This window comes from Sinohyriopsis cumingii, chromosome 3, assembly GCF_028554795.1.
Source record: "Sinohyriopsis cumingii isolate HCF-2022 chromosome 3, ASM2855479v2, whole genome shotgun sequence".
NCBI lineage: Eukaryota > Metazoa > Mollusca > Bivalvia > Unionida > Unionidae > Sinohyriopsis > Sinohyriopsis cumingii.
The window spans coordinates 20,404,568-20,424,081 of NC_142963.1; positions in this window are offsets into that span (position 1 = coordinate 20,404,568).

Below are 19,514 nucleotides of genomic sequence, written 5' to 3' on the forward strand. Positions count from 1 at the left end.
GCATATTACGTCTGTCGTCAAATGTCTTTATGTGTTTGTGTGAAGCACATGAACAACGTTTGTGGTTATAGGTTACATGTGTCTATTTTCGAGGTACAGTACCACTTGGATTAATTTCGGATCGTATCAGTTGATCAGACTATTATTTGGTAAACGGTACGCAACCATTCGTACATCCTTGAACATCCAATTAAGACTGTCTGAAGATTGATTTGTTCTAGCCAAGGACGAACAGCTCATATGTTACCATGAAGGGGATAAGTGTATTGGCTGATTTGGTTTTGTACCATAGGAGAGTGTTTCGGTCGAGGACCCTTGTTAATATTTGTCCTCGTGCATCTTCACCATCTAAGGTACCAAATGAGTTCTCCGACTCTTTTTTCAGAACAATTTGGGTCCGAGTAGATGTGTTTGACTTGAATGAAAATGGCGCAGTAGGACTCATAATTATGTCATTCGTGTGGCAGTTGATACAGGTTTTATCTTTTCGTTACGGAGGGCGGATAGGCTATCAACAAATCACGTTATCTTTATAACGTTTCTTATGTGAATTTAAGTTTGGTTGAAATCGTAAATATTTTGAAGGATTATTCAAATTTATCTCCTGATTAAACCCAATTTGATTTAAAGTCATCAATGAATCTACACCAACTTAAAGGTCTATAGGGTTTCTAATAGTAAATTCTTTATTCGAGACTCCCCATCAGACTATTGGCACATACTGGTACAATATTTGTGGAGACTGCAGCTGCATTCATTTTAAGGAAATAGCTGTTCAGCTTGAAAAACCTGACGAGGTTTTCAGTTGGAGGCAAAAACATCCGGGTAACTATACCATGTTTCCTTGGAATCTTGAGCACGCTCGTCATCAGGGCTTGTTGTTACAACGATATCAGACATCCGTAGTTTCTTGGATACAGTTTCCGGGAAAATTAATTTCTGGTGTTTTATTGAGGTAGTCGATGGTATCGTGGAGGACAGATTGTATTTTCCACGAGAGGTCGAAGATAATTTTTAAGAAATTCAGATTGTTCTTCTACTGTGTGATTGTTACTAGAAATGACTGGCCTTTATGGGTTCTTATCTTTGTGGGTTTTCGTTAGTAAGTATAACATCCCTGACCCAAGACTAGCAGCACAGAGACATGCCATTACAATTTGCCGTCAATAGGGCCTGCACGGTACATATCTTTCTTTTTCTGATATACGATTTTACAGTTTATTATTTTCGGGTTTCGCCACGTTTTCTGCTAAGTCTCTTGTCAGATAAATGTCTTTAGATTTCAGACATGTAGTCGATTTCATTAATTAACGCGCTGCATGACCCATTGTGGGTCGGTCTGATGACAGTATCACTTATTGCCCCCTGTATTTTAGATATTGCCTTTGTTTAGATTCTAACTTTTTTTATTGGCGTTCACTCTTTGCAAATAGGTCATTTTTCACCGCGGAATGGACTCTTCCCAATGCTGGAGGTTTTACCAGGTTAGTGAACATATATCTTTAAGTCTTTAGTCGGAACCTTTGTGGTTCAATGTTGTTTGAACTTGATTCATGAGTCACTGAATAGTTTATAGAGCCTTATTCCTTAAATGAGAAAGTAGGGCAAGATCTCAAGTAAAGATTAGTAGTTTCATCACAACAAATAACATAAAATCATTCACTAATTAGTTGAAATTACTGTTCTCAGTTTCTTCGCTTTCTTAAATAAAGTATACAGCCTTGCGTCGATTTGCAGTCTCATAGAGAAATTGATGTTTGATGCAAGTGTATTCACCATTTAGTTTAAAAGAATATTTTCAGACCTATACGTTCTGTTAGTAAGAAATACATTTGGCAACGATTGGTCGCGATTTACAAGAGTCTTTATCTTTGGATCCAATTATGTGAGTACGATATGAATGTTTGTTGTGAACATAGCAACTGTGAGTTTCTCCTCGAAGAGACACGTCATATTGGATGCACCATCCTCTGTTACCACTTCTTTAATTCAGAAAATACAGATTATTTTATGTAATTAATATCAAGCAGGTTTCCATCTTCTACTTGGTTATACTTCTAATTATACATTGCTCTATCTCACTTTGTCTAAATCAGGTAAAGGATTCTTGGTTTTTCATTTGAACTTTTTCAGTTTGTTTTTCGTCATTACTTGCATTCATGATATCAAACTTTGCCCAAGATCACTGCTGCAAAAGTATAAACAATTTCAAGAATAATTGGGTATGACATTATGTATCAGCAGTTGACTAATTATTTAACCTTGGCACCATCTCTTGTGTACTAACTAATCTGCCATAATTGGTATCGTCTCCGTAATTTGTGGCCTCTCTGTATTAATTGATGTGCCATAATTTGCAATGTCTCTGTTCTAGCTGATCTGTCATAATTTTTACAATGTCTTCGTACTAATTTGACATAATTTCCAATGTCTTCGTACTAATTTGACATAATTTCCAATGTCGAGCAAAGGCATACGCAAAACAGTGTGCATCAAATAGTGAAACAATGTTTAAATTCCACCTGGGTTTTGTCAATGATTGGTAAATATATGGGTCGAAAGATTCCCTAACACACTTTAAAATTCAAAAATCAAATTAAATTCATATTCGATATTGTTCTAAGAGCATTATTATATTATTGCATTGTAAATTCATTCAGTCTGGATATTCAGTTACTACGGACTTACGATTGCAAATCTCTATGTGTTTTAGCTCTGTGTTATTAGATCTTATAAAAGGTTAGTCTGGGTATAGAGTTCTAATAGATTCATATAAATATTGATTCATCTACGTGTCCATCCATTTATCTCTCTTACATATATGTGTATATATCTCTGTATCTCTCGAGGATTCCGATAATCCAAATTGTTGCAAAACAAGATCACAAAACCGCTGGTCGTTTTATAGCATGTTCTTATGCATCCAGGAAACTAACTATACTAATTAAAACGTTTTAGAGAAAAGCAATGTCGAAATTGGCGAAATATTTCATTTTTAGGCAAAGTTGGCGTAACGACACGATACCTCTCTCATGTAACTCTAATGCCTGAATACTGGAAAAGATGTTATCACTGATGCTAAGTTTTCCTACTTGAAGTTTTTAATCAGTCAGTTTGTACCATTTTTAATTATTTGGTCCTTGAAACATTGGTAAAGTTCCTAACTGAAGGTGAATAATATGACAGAAAATATATCATGCCTTTTACTTAAGTGGTTCTTCTAATTTCTTGCAAATTGGAGAAAACATCTTTCATATGTTCCAAAAGCATATAATATTATCAGATAATTCGGCGATTGGCATTTGACTGAAGCTTTGTTTTGCCGAGATGCACCAAGGAAATAAACAAGGTATCCTGTATGTCGATGACGATAGACATTCTTGCACATTTGTCAGGTGATACGGCATCTGACTGATTAAGCTTCATTCCGCGTTATGGTCTATATTTTAATAACACATATTGATTCAACATGGTACTAAAGCTAACATCTATACGATCTCAGTCGATATTTAAAATTAGTCATATTCTTGAGTATTGGGTGATTTGCTGTCTGATTTTCTGAGACCTTTGAATGCAGTGTAGGCGTATTTAAGAAAGATTTCAGATAGTGATTTAAAAATGAGACGAAGGTTTTTTTAGCATCTTCTGGACCTTGTTAAGTTTGGCTCCTTGATAGATTAAACTCCATAACGCCGTTAATGATTCGATATGCAGATAAAAGCAAAGGGTTTGCACATTTAATGCAGATAATGGCTATTACATGCACATGCAAAATTATAGTGCATCATATACATTATTTTGAAACGGTATTACGTCCGAAGGAGGCTATTCTTTATAAAAACGTTAAAAGGGCTGTACATCAAGAAAATAAACATGAAAATATGATGCTATGGTTAGCTTTAAGGCATAAACTCTGATGTGGCATTTCATAAAAAGCTTCAGTTTCTTTATTATTATGAGACATCTTAATAACTGTTTGTATTTATATTGTATGTCACACGTTAACATATTACACATCTTCGTATGCATGTATGTATTCTGTGTCACACATGCATATACAACAAATCTTCGTCTATATGTATGTACTATGTGTCAAGGTGTGTCACACGTGCACGTGACGAATATTGTGTGCATTATGTGTGTCACACGAGCATATGTTACAAATCTTGGGATGTATGCATGTTTTCTCTATGTCGTACGTGCATACATACATGCATATATATATATATATATATATATATATATATATATATATATATATATATATATATATGTGTGTGTGTGTGTGTGTGTGTGTGTGTGTATGTGTGGAATGTCTGTCATAGACAGTCACGTCGCGCTGGCATACAAGAGGGATGTGAGCACTGCAGCATGGTTCGCTTTAAGATTGGTGGTAATTCTGGTACCTATGCCGTATTACTCATTCCCGTGTGATCTCCCGAAGGATGAGCTGGCCTTCACAATACTACTGTCATGTTGACTGTTCTTGAAATTTCTGCTCAGATACGTGATGCTATAGACCGCCTGGAGTTTCTGACCCTTCTATATGACGTTCGGTTTACAACACAGCTTACCTGGGACAGGCTGGTACATGATTTCAATCTTTTTGGTGCTGATCGTGAGGCTCAGGTTGTCGCATGCCGCTACAGACCCGTCCATCATGGTCTGCATGTCTTGCTCTGAACGAGCATTGAGGGCGCAGTCGTGAGCAAAGAGGAAAGCCATAATGACATTTTCTTTCACCTTCGTGAATGCCTGCTAAACAGAGTTCCGTCAGTCCGGAATCTGACGTGGACGCGCACATTACTGTTTTGGTGCACATCTGTGAGCTTGGCAATGAACACCATGCTGAATAGAGCGTTGGCCAGAACGCAACCTTGTTTAACGCAATTCATGACTGAAAAGGCACCTGACAGTTCGCTGTCATCCATTAAGTAGGTCATCAATCCGCTGTGGAACTGGCGATCGAATGTCATCAACTTATTCGGGCAGTCGAGTTTTGCAACTGTCTTCCAAAGTCCATCTCTGCTGACTGTGTCAAACGCGTTGGTCAGGTCAACAAAGTTTGTTAAGAGATCTATGTGTTGCTCCTGGCATTTCTCCCGGAGTTGTTATGCAGCAATTATCATGTCGAGTGTCTCTTGGCTTACGCCGAAACCACATTGGCTTTCTGGGAGTAAACCCTGCTAAAGATGGTGAATGAAGCTATTGAACAGGACGCGAGAAACTGTCTTGGCAGCAGGTGACTGGAGGGAGGTTTCTCTGTGCACTGAGAGTTTACATTTTGCTGGCAGAGGTGGACTATAGAGGCGGCTTTAATTTATTGTGGGACCACTCATTTTGTATGGGTTGGAAGAGGTCTGTGAGCTTCTTCAGCAGTATAGCCCCACCCCCACCCCCCACCCCGTTTTGTACATCTCGGTATGTATGGATTCCTGATGCTGGTGCTTTTCCACATGGCAGCTGACTGACGGCTTTCTTAACATCTTGCACAATGGATGGACTGTCCATCTCAGCATTAGTTTCCACTTGAGGCAAGCGTTATAGGACTTGGTCATGGATGGATGATGAACAGTTAAGGACAGCACTGAAATATTCTGCCGATCGCTCAGGATCTGGGTCTTGTCAGTGAGCACTGTTGTCCCATTGGCACTGAGGTGGGGAGATGACCCAGTGGACTAGGGGCCGTAGACATCTCTCAGAGTGTCGTAGAAGCGCTTTGATTCGTTTCTAGCTATATAGGTATATACCGTGACAAGCAGACTTTAACCATTGTGTTAATGTAATCCTCTACTGACTTGTCGCAATCGTCTCAGAGGAAATGATACCTGAATCACATCATGGATTCCGTCCAGGTCGCAATTCAGTCAACATGATCTTTACTGTGAAGCAAATACAAAAGAAATAAAAACAACATATTATTATATTTACAGTGTTCATCGACATCACCATGCTTTCGACTCTGTAAATAAAGAATCCCCGTGGTTAGTCTTCGGAAAACATGTCTGCCCCAGAAGTTCACAGCCTTATACAGTTGTTCTATGACGACATAACAGGATAGGTCTTGGCCAATGCCAAGTACTCAGAGCACTTTGGCGTCTGGACGGAGTGGAGTAAGGCTGTATGCTAAGATCTGTGCTGTTCAACTTCTTCTTCACCGAAGTCCTACTCCATGAAGTGTCGGAACTAGACATTGCAGTCTACATCAAGTATCGCCCTGATGGATCTTTGTTTGACTTTCTTTGGCCTTCTATAAGAACAAAGACACTGGAAAGACTACTTCTCGGTGCTTTGCTTGTAGATGACTGATCACTTATAGCACACAAGGAAAATCACCTACAGACCATTGTGAATACGTTCTCTGATGCATCCAGGCTATTTGGTCTGACAATAAGTCTGGATAAAATAGGGGTACTACTTCATCCAGATCTTTACACAAGCCTACCAAAACCCACCATTAAGATCGAAGGGATACAGTTGGAGAACGTGGAGGCCTTTACATACCTAGGAAGCACAATATCTTCAGATGGTTTTGTGGGCAACGAAATTACATCCTGGATCAGGAAAGCAGGCCAAACACTAGGAAGGCTTCATGTCAGAGTCATGCAGCAAAAATACATGTTGATGCCTATCAAAATAAAGGTCTATAAAACTGTCGATCTCATCTCCCTGCTCTATAGCTGTGAAACCGGTACCGTATACCGCTGGCATGTGAAGCAACTCGAGCAGTTCTACGTGCGCTCACTACTATCAATCATGCACATCCGATGGCAAGACAGGTTGTTCAACTTCGGGCCTGTGTTTCTACCATTTAGGCACTGCGGCTGAAAGCACATTTCAGATGGTCTGGCCAAGTCATTTGTGTTAGACAAAGCTTACACTTGATTTATTTTCCAGTTAAAATATGTCCAAATCGTTTTGTCCTTATGACGAACATTTTCTAAGGAACTAGTCCATGTTAACCAGGTGCATGCGTGCAAATATAAGCACTAATTCAATATTTAAACCTCATTTTCTGTTTTCGAAAACCCACTAGAAAGGACTATGATGAATGCTATCTTTAAATGCCTTCAATAAGTATCCAAACAGCTGATATTAACTGAATGCCACTTACTCCTAATGTTAGTAATTCATCAAACAAATTTGGTTAGATGTAAATTAATATTTAAGCTGTCAGTGGTAATCATACGTTGAATGACAAAAGTGTGAAAATAAATTAACATAAGGAAGAAATATTTTCATTGATTTACTTTGTTCTTAGTTTAATTTGAGCTTTTACTGGTATTCTTCACTTGGGTATCAATTTGTAACTCGTTTCCTAACTATGAGCTCCTGTCGATTTCACAATTATGCAAGTATCGCATCAAATAATATAGGCCACGTCTGCATATAAAAACGCACTGACTTAATTTTGGTCCGTTCTTAGGTACGGACCAAAGTTTATAGGCAAACTAATTCGGTATGGAAAACATTGACTAGCCTGTGATTTGCTCGAGGATAGTACAAAAAATCTGGTCCTGACAAAATGTATTGCTTAGTTAACAACAGAACATATAAGGATCTAAGACGCTGTAAGATGATACCAGAACATATACATACCATTGCGGGTTTAGGATGGTACACAGAACATACGAGCATTTAATTGCATGTTTTAGATGACAATAGTACGTATATCACATATAATTAAGTCTTTAAGATGACAGTAGAATATATGTACATATATCACATATAATTACATCTTTAAGATGACAGTAGAATGTATGTACATAATAGCACTATAATTACATCTTTAAGATGACAGTAGAATATATGTACATATATCACATATAATTACATCTTTAAGATGACAGTAGAATGTATGTACATAATAGCACTATAATTACATCTTTAAGATGACAGTAGAATATATGTACATATAGAACTTATAATTACATCTTTAAGATGACAGTATAATATATGTACATACAGTACATATGATTACATCTTTTATCTTTTATAATTACATATTTGAGATGATTGTCACAGGATAAAGCCGGGTTGGGACTGGATTAGTGAAGACACCCAAAGCAACTGCGTTAATAAGATGTTTATTTATAAACGCAAATTAAATATTAACAAATCTGACACCATTATAAACGAAAAGATTAGGAAAATTATAAAGTTCCTAACATGGAACTATCAACAACAAGTAACTAACGAGAAAACTCAAACATGAATTTAACGAATGGAATTTTAAACAAACGTGAATTAAAATCCTATCACCGATGAACAAAATAAAAGTATATGATCTACACCCCAATATAAACAAGGTCTTAATAAACACCAAGGGAAATAGGGATATGTAAAATATATGAATCTATCGCTCATATAACGATATTGAAATGGGAAAGCGTGTAATTATGAATGTATCGTTCATGTAACGATACTGAAATGGGAATGCACGTAAATTTGAATGTATCGTTCATATAACGATATTGAAATGGGAATGCATGTAAATTTGCTCAGATAGCAATAGTGAAAATAACAACATGGAACCCATAATATATATAACTATAGTGGCGCGCATTTGACGTCCAAGATGTATTTCCGGTTCCACTCGCTCTAGTCAATGGTAAGAGAAGCGCCCTCGCATGGTCCGCTCCTCTCAGTCTGTTGAAGGATCCCTCGAGAGTCCTCACATTCAACAGACCCGATGGTCGCGAAGCCTTGGTCCCTTGCATCGAGAACACCAGTATACTCTTCCGAACCAACGTCACCAGCCACAGCGCACAAGTCACAAGAAACCACACAGAGTTCTGTGACTCCACATCAAACCATGTATAAGGCAGCTAAAATTATAACAACTAAACCGTGTAGTTCATATGACACGGTTAAGTACTTCTGCATTGCATTAAGCGTATAAAATTAAATTCAATTTGTCTGCTCAGTTAAAACAAATAGTTAACTCGAACAAGACTATAGTATTTCTAATATGGCGTTGTATAACCTAGGTATTGACTCTCTGTAGAATTTAGAATAAATTCTAAAACATCTAAAGTATGAAACAATTATGTCATATAAAACGAATAGTAATAAAGAATACTTAAATTTCATTACCTCTACAGCTGGAGATTTGCTCCCGTAAAGGGCTAAGCTTCCTGACAAGACTCGTCGTAATGTAATTTGGTTATAGAGAATTTGCTCTATATGTATATTAGCTGTAACAGATATGCGCAACTAGGTACTTAGGTTTTCGCTGCAGGCAATTTGCACATGCAGCATGAGTTGCGTTTCGCTCAGTATTTCGAAATAACTAGAGCCGAAAAAATATACTATCCTCGGGTGACGCTGTACGCGGCAACGAAACCCGAGTACATTTTTGATCACATATACATATTGATATAACTCAAACACAATTCCGTGACAATGATAGTAGAACAAATGTGCATTTAACTATGTGTTTTAGATGACAGTGGAATATATGTACATGTAGTACATATAATTGCTTGTTTTAGATGACAATATAACATATGAGCATATAATTGCATGTTTGAGATGATATTAGAACAAATATTCATATAACTGCATCTATACGATGACATATGTGAATATAATTGCTTCTTTAAGATGACAGTGGAACATATGCGCATGTAATTGCTTCTTTAAGATGACTGTGGACCATATATGCATATTATTACATGTTTTAGATAATTATCCGTATTAAGTATGTAGATGTTCTATTATCTTTATTTATGACAGTTTGGTACGAATCCAACTTGCATAATGTAACAGTATCGGTACCTATTTGACTACGGGACCAAATTTATCAAACAAAATATTTGGGTCTGAGCCTAATTTGGTCCGTAATGTTTTTTAAATGTTAATGGTCCCATAATAACTTTGTTGTACTAACTAATGTAAGTAACAATAGTTTTCGCTAAAAAAAACCACAAATACGTTTTGAATTAATTGTGTAACATACGCTTCATGTATCAGGTCAGAGTCACTAAGATTTTCACGAAAAGCTGATTTAGGTCTAGTCTCCAAGGTGAAATAATGAATAACATTAACGATTTCTTAAAAATGGCTTCATGCATGGCAATGACTAATTTCCTAAAATAAAACAGGGAATGTCCGTAATATAGAGGTACTAGCAGAGTCTTCAATAAAAGGTGCTCATGCATTCCTAAAAAATGGTCAAAACTCGCATTTCATTTTCTCAGTAAAAATATACGTATGTATCTAACCGTGTAAGCAAGAGATGGCATTACCAATTGGTTGCTGCCGATCGTATTCATACTGTAGTTTCCGGTTTGTCGGCCATTATGAAAAACCCAATCTAGGTTGGCTTATCTTCTCGGATGTATGTGCACAAATAAATTGGTTTTGAAAGTGACGGATGGCTCTTCTCCAGTTTTTCACATTTACGTTGCTATCTTCAATCTTAACGTTATCTAATCAGATTCTGTCATGTTAAATTTGTTTTGGACACGGATATAATTGTAATGAGAGATGAGAACTTGGCAACTTCAAGTTTTGTTTAGGCCAGCCACAATAATATTTGTTTCCTATTGCACTGGTTGCAACATTAGCGTGGCTAGAATATTGTTTAAACATTATATATATATATATATATATATATATATATATATATATATATATATATATATATATATATATATATATATATATATATATATATATATATATATATATATATATATATATATATATATATATATATATATATATATATATATATATATATATATATATATATATATATATATAGTAAGAGCTTCAAGTACTTGGCTAAAGTAGCCAAATTAGCTGCACAAATCGATTTCCTTTTTACCCTAGGATAAAAAGTGCTAGGGTCGGCAACGAAAAAAACAGTGTTTCTAATCGGCCGACCGGAAACATATGTTTTGGCCTTGTTACAAAGAACGTTATGATGACTTAGACTACATGGACTATTTCAGGAATACCTGAGACAACCACTTCGGAATCAACAATAATCTCCATAAAATTATCGCTTTGTCAACCATCGATTTCGCACTGATTTGTCAAGAGAAAGCCAGTCAAGTACTTCCAGCTTAAGAATTCCTTGTTGCAGTAATCGTTTCAGATCTAATTTTCTTTCGATTTCGATTAACAAACGTGTGCGAATAGTGGAGCTAAAATATACCTATTAAAATAAAAAGAAATGCTTGTGATAAACCGTTTTTTTTAAAATGTAAAATATGTAGATGCTTTGTATTTCCAAAGTTTTGCTTTTCAACACTTGTCTATAATTTCTCGCTTTTTTTGCTTCAGTCGACTTTTCCGACGCTTTGGATGCCACCATAGGTGTACGATTCTCGCCTGCATGTATGGTTTGGGGTTAACAGCACGTCAGCACAGTCATTGCAATATGTTGCCAATTATGAGTTAAATTATTCATCGTTTCTGAAAGCAATGATAGTCCGTGCAATATGCTGACTGTCGGTTGAAAATAACTCTTTGATTCGGTAGATCTTAGTCAATTTCAATTTAATTTGGGGATACTTTTGACTTGATATTAACAATATATATCAATAATCAATATCTGAGATAACTTTGATACAGTTTATAGTTTATTGAACAAATCAATAACATTTAACGTGCCGCAGTGAAAGCAGCAATTAAATAAAACTGGTTCATTGTGTCCAAATATCTCCATAGTCAGCATTCATCTTCATTTATTCTGTTTCAATACCGTTGTTTAGAAGTTTTTGTTCAATATTCAAGATTTCCAAATGAACTTCACATCACCAACGCGTCGTGATAAAACAGATGTAGCCTGGTTCCATTATAGCTATATCCATCACAGCAATATGATTAGTACATGTGACACCAGACTTTCTGAAGAAAAGTATACCACGAACCTTTCCTCAAAAGGCAAAAAAAAAAAAAAAAAAAAAAAAAATAAAGGGTGGTGGGGTGGTGGGGCAGAAACATTCTTTAATAAACAGTTTATATTTTGAAATATCATTGTGACGTTCATAATTAGCAAATCTGTCTTATTTATATTAGACTATAAATTTGTGGAACAATCTACGTCGCAATAAAAAAAACTTCAATTCTACTTATGTTTTCCATAAAGCATTGAGTATGAATAAGTATGTGTTGTCTTGCCACTCCAGAGGTGAAAGTTATATATCTTTTATACATGGTTTATACCAAAGACTTATGAAAATGGAATACGCATATGCCTCGCTTGGCGCTCAACATTAAGAGGTTCGTGTTAAGACTGGTAGGCCTGGTGTCAGGATATTGTGACTGGGTGGGAGGGACATTATGCTTGATGTCTGCGGCATGATGCCCCAGTGCTAGACATCACTATTAACTGTCACACGGCAGACATTGTAATGACATGACTGAAAACTTATTAAAGCTACGTTTAAAATTCAAATCACACACACACACACACACACACACACACCTTTTTTCACGTTTTTTGGTAATTAAGGCGGATCAATATTTTTGAGTCATATTGCTTTCAAATATGTGCGTAGTAGCTCACTCCGACGAAACAGCATATCACTGCCTCTCTTAATGTCATATCACTACCTCTTCGCATGTTAATCATCCAGTCTTTGCGTTGAATAACCTACTTACACGTCTTAATCATATTGAATTAGACATGCTTTTGTTTGGCAATGCTATTTTTAATGACACAATTAATACTGAATTTTTTAACACGGCACACCAGTGTCTTTGACGTACTAACAGTTCATGTGTCTTTCTATTTAGTTGCAGAGTTCAAGAAAGTTTAAGCCTTTCCTTAATATCTTTTTTGCAATTCCTTTTCTTCGTTTAATTTTCACCCTTAAACACGAATTACAAAGCAGTTTTCTTTTAATTGTTTCAATGCATAAGTATCCGGAAGCCGTAATTTCGACTCACTGCCTTAAATCGATATGATGTGAGATAAGTAAAATAAGACAAAAACGGGAACAAAGCATAAGGGTTTCATATAGTGAAAAAGAAAGAATACAAATGATACTATAAATGAATATTGTATTTAATACTTATTCAAAATCAATTCTTCATTCGAGTACGATCGCTGTCAAAATATTTAAATCCTTGTGAAAGCACTTCTTAATTTATCCATGCATGCTTAGTACCAATGAACAACGTCGCTGTAAAACATATTAAAACTATTGCTTGTTGCACACTTACTAATGAAACGTGTATATGAACAAATTACAGTAGAGTATTGAAACTCAACACTTAACAGATTTTCTGATTAACCAATAAATCAACATCGCGTCACCCAAGTCGACAAGTACACCAAAATGTTTCTCGGTTAAATAACCCTGCAATTGGTGACTTAAATAAGTCCAGTATTCTGAAAGCGAAGGATAATTACGTTCGATCTTTGATATATTTCGTGGAAGCCGCAATTGTGCATTAAACTTCAATCGGCTTTATTGACAATATTTTTTAAATGCGGTCTAGTTGTTAAAGTTTGTTCGTACAATGAGGCATGCTCTAATAAAAGGGTGGTTCGATTATTTTTCAGTTTAATTAACATTTTCGTACTTTGATAGCATTTGGACGTATCAGATCTTGGCACTGTTTGGTAACTGCATTGAGTAAGGGGCAGATGATCACGTGTTTTTTGCACACGCCCAATGATGACATCGAAACGGGTATCTAAGCTGATTTTTAACACCTTTAAACCACTGTGTTATGGCCATGGTTTTCAAAATGTAATTGATAAGAAAACTTTGTGAACAGTGGCTTCATCATCTGAATTTCGAAGTAAATCAAACAATTAAAAGCTACAATATAGAAACTTCAAAAGTCAAACCACGCATATGGTACCCCAAATCCCCCGACAATCACGAAAATTGAGACCGACAAATACAAATGATACTACAACAAAATGTTGTTCGTTTTAGGTTAAATTACATTTTTCAGCGCATAACTAAACATGGTGGCCAGCATAAGCCCTGGTAAGAACCACCGACCCACGGGAAACTACTGGCAAGCTTTCCCACATTGGCCGCGCTCGAGACTCGAACCCATGTAGACACAGATGAGATGGCAATGATCGGTAAAGGAGAGCGCCACTCCGGGCCCCATATGATGATGATTATTATTAATATTATTAATTATTAATTGATGTAACTAGAAGAGTGTGGGACTGAACAAACTGACAGGGAAAAAGAAACGAAAGGGTTGAACCACTTTCGGACGAGTTTTTTCGTTTAGACCAAATTTGCCATGTGTTCGAAACTACAGTATCCAATGTTTCACAATGTTGCCACGTTTAGCTGTCAGTCTATCTATTATCTAACTCAGTAGGAAGCATTTCGAGGGACTGAATCGAGGGTCAGGTTGAGCTGAAACAGTTGGCGAGTTTTATGTTACCATTTTTTAAATGGCATTTCAATCGTTCACCGCCAGCATATCATGTCATAAATATCGCAAACAGCACATCAGTACGTAAATGACGTCTTTACTGGCACATCATAACCATTGGTTGATATTTTAAAAAACTCCAGTTGATGAACTATTGAATGCAGTTTTCCTACCGATTAGACAACGTCTGGGTTTAAATCTGTAGTGTTCTTGCTTCCATAACATGACTAGAGTTCAACTGGGCTTGCAATAGGTGGTCTTTAAAAGGCCAAAAGGGAGATTTTTGATTACGTATTTGAGATAAGAGCTGGTAGTTGAAATTTATTAATAGAAAGTGATTGTTTTGCCAAAAAAATAACAACTATATTTATGTTTCCATCTTTTTCTATGAACGGGTATTCATGAATGAGTTTTCTGGTGACTCCACGTAAATATCATGGTGGGAGAGAAATGGTTGACAAATTCAGGAATCTTGTCGAGTTGTTTTTGTGTTCATTCCCATTTACAGCCACATCATAGATAAATCTTCACCATCTTAGACGTTTTCGTAGTGCTTGATTCAGAAGTCATTGTTCTAGGTTTCCAATAATGCGCGTTCGAAGATTTGAACATAAGACTACTTTTTCTTGTCATCATATATCACATGACGTGTCTTAATGGAAACTTACTCCAAGATGCAATCACATTCGTGCAAGAACCTTCAAAGGTCATAATCAATGCTAGGTCTTGAACTCAAACCCAGAAAACATCTGTTTATAACTTACACATAGGTCAAAATGTATATACACACCGTAACTGTATTCTTAATCATGGACATACGTCAAACACACTATAAAAAGTACAAATACATAACTCAAAACTCTATCCTCAATGGTCAAACACACAAAATAAATTAAATATACATAACAGCGTGCAGTATGGTTAATATTGGAAAGTGATCACTACCTCTTGTCCTAGATTCATCTACTGCCCAATCGGCAACTTCCGCAATCTTCGGTGAGCATCAGGTTAAATCATTTGCTATCATTGTCCCGTTTTCAGGGTTAACAATAGGACAGCCATTATTAAACAGTGCCAGGTCGCACACCATATTCTACCTCTCAGTATTACCACCGCCGCTGTTAAAACGGGTTTCACCTCATCATTTGCAATGGGCATTAAAATCTCCAGAGATCATTATGTTTACTCTTATTTCACTCATCATATTGGCATGTTTTGGGTTTTAAGACTGCCCCTTCCCCATCCCCACCCTGCCTTCAACAAATCTGTTTAACACCAGCTCGGGTTTGTTGCCTGTGCCTAGCTTGATGATTTGGAATTCCGAAAATGGTTCGGAATTTATAGGTTGACTGGGTGCCTTCAGTAGACTCACTTGATAGAGCGTTGCTGACAAAACGTTGCCACTCATCCTCCCTAATTTTCATTAGGCCTGTGTTTGAATAAGCAAGTGGTATATCCTGGTAGTTTTGGAAGATTTGTTATTCGCTCGTTAAATCGGTCTCTTGAAGACGAATCACATCGGAATTATTATTTTCAGTTTCAACTTTTAGAATCAGTTCCGGGACGTTGGCACGTATCTCCCTGCAGCTCTACTGTCGAATACGGATTATATTTGTTGCACCCACGTTGTGTTTATCCTAGTTATCTCTATATAGTGTATGTCGGTAGCATTTCTTGCAGTAGGTATCCCGGTTTTAAGGGCTATTGGTAATGTACAATTCAGTACAGGTGGTTGGGTGTGGTTGTCTGATTGTTAAGAAATGGTTACAAATTATGGTCAAAGTGATGTCTCAATAATTTCAGTTAACTATCATGCACTATTTAGCAGTAAGTATGTGATAAAATAACTTACATTAAAAAACATTTTCATACGTTTTCGTCCACAAACTTTGATGCAGTGTACAACAGTATGGAGTATGAGGTGAAAAAAGCCACTGACACTTATGAATAATCCATTTAGTGGCAAGGAGATGTGGATTTTGAATAAAACTTTGAGAAATTGTACATGATCTCTTTGTCTCCAAAACTGTTTACAAATAAAATGGATTTTGATCAGTTCTTAACAACCTTGACGATAGTTCAGAAAAAGGTAAGAAAGTCTGTATTGACCATAGGCAGCATTGTATGATACAGATAATAACACAATTCTCCATGCATTTCGGCAATAATAATAATAATAATAATAGTCATTTCTACTTACACAACGCCCGGCTCACAATGGCGTCCACTGTAAAGTCACGACAGGATATAAAATAGCATCAATTGGATAAACAGACCGAAGTGCTGCTACCATTGGAGTCCTCATTGAAGAGTGCCACAATAGCAATACAGATAACGGTTTTCCTGGTGAGTTAAATGTTTCTTCCGGGCCCGAACATGAAAATAAGACATTTTACTTCATAGTGTTTATCGTGAGAAGAAAAACGAAATCTGATTGCGGTGGGATGACATCATAGCTGATGGACATTGCAAAACGTATTTATAGAACTCGGAGTAATATGTTATTTGTGTTATGTATTACGTTAGGGTTATGTATTTTAGGAAGGAAGGATTCTTGATATAAAGATACTGTAATTTATATTTGTCATCTATTCTCGGTCGGCTTATTCGGTATCGTTAGCCATTTTATTGTAACTTTTATATATTTGCGCTAATCGTAACCGTTAAACAGTTCATAAAATTGTCTTTACTAAATCCAAGAACTTTAATGAAATTGTTTTTACTAAATCCAAGGTCTGATATTCTGTGTCTCCCTCTAATACGGTCGGGCTTGGACTGACCTTTCGGTAGACATCTTTGGATAACAGAACTGAGTGCTCTCGTGCGAGGCATGAGAGGGAGTAGAAAAAGTTGTTGGTTCATTTAAACAATTGTGTGACAATAAGACCCAAGTATGACATGTTTCATAACTGAAGTCCCAATGGTTGACCACTTAGCTTTTGATTTTTGCCAGCATGTCCGAGAACAGCGAACATTTTCCACTGGAAGATCTGAAGGTGAAAACCGGCATTGAAAGTCTGACCCAAGTCCAGCTGGATAGACTCAGGCAAGTATTGGGCAAATGGGACTGCATATTTTCGAAGGGTCCCACAGACTTGGGAAAAACTGATATTATCAAACGATAGAGAGTGCATGACGATGATAAACCTTTATAACAGCCATACAGAAGAATACCTCAGGCATGTTTGAATAGGCGCGTCATCATATTAAGGAAATGTTATATGCTGGTGTAATCAGGGAATCTGATAGTACGGACTCCTCTAATGTTGCGTTAGTCCAGAAACGAGATAACAGCCTTCCTGTATGTATTGACTACAAGACCCTTAATGCAAAGACCGGGAAGAATGCTTACATGCTTCCGTGGTTTGATGATACCGTCAATATCTTGCCATGAGCCAACATCATTTCCAAGCTGGACCTACCATCAGGCTATTGGCAAGACGAGATGGAGGAAGACCACTAGAGATACACAACCTTCTCGGTCGGTTAACTTGGCCTTGATGAGGCGAACCGCATGAGTTTTGGTTTGTGCCACGCAGCAGCTACGTTTCAGCGTCTTATGGAGAAGTACATAGGAGAAAATCGCATCAAAGAGTGCTTCATATTCATAGACGACATTCTCATTTTTCTAAAAGACGTTCGATGAGCACATGGACCATTTAGACGCAACGTTCGCACAAATACGTCAGCACGGTCGTAAGCTGCAACTTTTTAAGAGTGAGTTGCTCATGTCCTCATTTGTTTATTTGATCACGTTATATCTGAGGAAGGTATAAAGACTGGCCCAGAGCAAACATATGCTATTAAGACTTGGCATAAATTTAGAAACACTGAGGAGCTTACGTCAGGTTTTAAGGTTCGTGGGGTACTATCGCCACTTTGTCGAGAACTTCTCGCAGAGAGCACAATCAATCATTAAGCTCTCTTTTAGATGGTCACGGCACGATCAAGGTGTCTGGAGAGAATTAGTCCAAAAAGAAACAGGCGCTGACCAAGAAATCGCCTTCGCGACAAGTTGCCCTCTAATACGATCTGAGCATTTTCAGACGATGCTAAACCATTTATCATTCATCAAGATGCTAGTAGTTTAGGTGCACTCCTATGCCTAAAATAAGATGGTATGAAAAGGGTCATTGCCTGTGCGAGTCGCGGATTGAGACCCAGTGAACGGTGTTATCCGGCCCATACGCTAGAGTTTTGGCGTTGAAATGGACTGTGACGAATAAATTCCATGACTAAGTCTTAGGTTCCTCTTTCGAGGTGGTCTCGGACAGCAACTCGTTGACATACGTCCTTTCGGCGGCAAAGTTTGACGCTGAAGGACATTGATGGGTTTCAGCTCTAGCAAACTACGATTTCTCGCTCAGGTATAGAGCTGGCAAAACTAACATTGACGCCTACACTTTCTCTCGCTCATATCGCAAATGTTCCTAGACGTAGCAGAAGCCAGTTGCCATTCAGCAATTTCATCTGTACCTTTGATTGAGTGTGTTTCCGATTATTCGGAGCCTAATTCGGACGATGAGGTGTTTGCGTCCGAACATTGTAAAAAACATTAAGTGGATGACTGAACAGTTGACCGATAAAACACTAGAAAAATGTATTGTCCACAAGAGTATGGGTTTTCGACCAAAAGAGGAGGGTCGCCGGAGAGAAAATGCGTCTGTCCATAAATGTCTTCGTGAATGGAACCTTCTTGTAGTTGAAAACGGCGTTCTCTACAGAACCATTTCTCTTGATGGTCAATCAATCAGATATGCTTATGATAGCAGTCATACCAGAGTCTAGAAATGAACGGTATCCGTAACGATATGGGCCAACAAAGCAAGGGGAAGACACTTTGGTTAGCTAGGTAAAGCTTTTATTGGTCTAGTCTGGAGAAGGACGTCAAGTTGGAGTCTTGCAAACGGTGTTATACGCAGACCAAGCCAGTTAGGGCAATGGCTGAATTAACCCCAATTAACACCACTCGCCCCACTGAGTTCGTCTGCATAGACTTTTGTCACTAACCGGTTTAAGAAGGGGTTTGAGAGTGTCTTGGTGATCGCTCATCATTTCAACACGGATACTCAGGCCGTTCCTTGCCAAAACAGACAGCTCAGATAACCGCTAAAGCACTTTATGAGCACTTCTATCGATATTAC